Consider the following 2259-nt stretch of genomic DNA (forward strand, 5'->3'; position numbering starts at 1 on the left):
CTTATATTTTAACGAGAGGCAAAACTTTAAGTAGGTCTTATTTTGGGGGGATGTCTTGCTTTCGGGGAAGCAGGGTAACACTGAATATCAATGGACTGAACTCATGCATTAAAAGTCAGAGGCTAGCAGATAGGCTTAGAAAACACAACCCATCAATCTACTGCCTAAAAGGGACACATCTCAAGCATGCAGACAAAAACAGGCTGAGAATTAACCTACCTGGCAGTAATCCAGAGTGCGGCTTGGGGTAAATGTTAACTGTCAGAAGCGGTAACCCCAAGCCATACTCAGGATTACACTGCAGAGATTACACTGTGATCTGACTTCCTCGTTCCATTCGGTTCTCTGTGTGCAGTGTCACCACACGGGAGAGGAACTGGGCGGGAAATTCAAAACTGCATACACACACAAACAGTGATACAGTGTAACCTGTGAGGATTACATTGAATCAAACAAATGATCTCAGATTTGTCCCTAGATCAGTCTCCAGTGCCCTGCCTGCTCTTTTACTGCCATTTGGAAAATGTTTTACCTGGAAATGTTTGTCCATGGCATCAAAAAAGTGTCACTGTAGCACACAAGGGGTTTTAGGTCAGATAAATGACAGGGACAGTGACTTAGAATTACTCGCAGAATTGAGTGATAGCAGTTCATGGGGAAATTCATCATCCGACACTGACACTGATCAGATAAGTGACGACAGTGATGATTCCGCACCTGAGCTCAGAGATGTGTGAACTTGGTGCTCTATTGTCTGCGGTACGGATCAGGCAGCTCCCCCAATATTCCCGTTTACTGGAGCACCTGGTATGAAAGTAAACATTGACCACAACAACCATTTCGTGTACCTACAATTATTTCTGACCAATGAGGTCATTGAAAAAAATTGTTACGGAGACAAATCGGTACAAAGAACAATAATCCGCTACTCTGCTTCATAGGAGTGGGTATTGACCCAGATCAGAGATGAAATCAGGAAGTTTCTAGAAATCACTGAGACTGAAAATACAATGTACCCAAACCTTTGGGATACAACAAAGACATTTATCAGAGGAAATTTGATAGCATACATGAAAAAGGAAGAGAGACTTGTGGTTGATATGCTGGCACAAAACATACACCAATTAGGGCAGAGTCAACAGGACAATACTATAAATAGCAAAAGGAAAGAAATAATAAAAATAAGGGCTGAGACAGAGGAGAAGGAAAACAAGAAAACTATAGGAAAATTAATGCAACTGAGAGTGGGTTCTTTGAAAGGATCAACAGAATCGATGGACCGCTGGCAAACCTTACCAAAGAAAGGAAGGAACAAATTTCATAACAAGGATGAGGGATGAAAAGGGGAAATTATATCGGACCCTAGTGAAATCAAAAGGATAAATACACAGTACCACGAAGGCCTGTACTCTAATGAATTCAACAATTTGGAAGACATGGACAAATACTTGAGAAAACAATCCCTCCCTAGATTATCCCAAATGGACATCAAGAATCTGAACAGGCCCATAGCAATAAAAGAAATATACAAGGTCATTAAGGAATTCCCAACAACAAAAAATCCCCTGGGACAGATGGGTTCACGTGAGAATTCTACCAAGCATTCAGGGAAGAAATGACACTAATCCTACACAAACACTTCCGGAACATAAAAAAAAGATGGAAAACTCCCAAAATCTTTTTTTTAAAGCTAGTATAACTCGAATACCCAAACGGACAAGGATGCCACAAAAATTGAGAACTATAGACCAATATCCCTAATGAACATCCAGATAGAGCAGTGGTTCTCAACCTGTGGGTTGTGACCCCTTTGGGGGTTGAATGACCCTCTCTCACTGGTCACCCAATTCATAACAGTAGCAAAATTAGACTTATGAAGTATCAATGAAAATGCTTTTATGGTTGGAGGAAGGGGGCATCTCCACATGAGGAACTGTATTAAAGGGTCGCAGTACTAGGGAGGTTGAGAACCACTGAGATAAAAGAATATGACAGAGTGGCAGCCCGATACAAGATCAACAAACAGAAGTGTTTAGTTTATATGTATAGACTGCTATACACATCAGACAAGATCACAGAAGAGGTGATTAAAAAGGTAGTAGCCTTTACAATAGCCAAGCACAAATTCAAATATCTAGGAATATACCTGACTAAAAAAACCCAAAAGATTTGTACAAGGAAAACTATAGAACACTATTACAAGAAACAAAGAGTGACCTCAACAAATGGAAGAATATCCCATGCTCATGAATTGGAAGA

Source organism: Echinops telfairi, unplaced genomic scaffold (genome assembly GCF_000313985.2).
Source record: "Echinops telfairi isolate 266 unplaced genomic scaffold, ASM31398v2 ScPeMD7_70;HRSCAF=299, whole genome shotgun sequence".
NCBI lineage: Eukaryota > Metazoa > Chordata > Mammalia > Afrosoricida > Tenrecidae > Echinops > Echinops telfairi.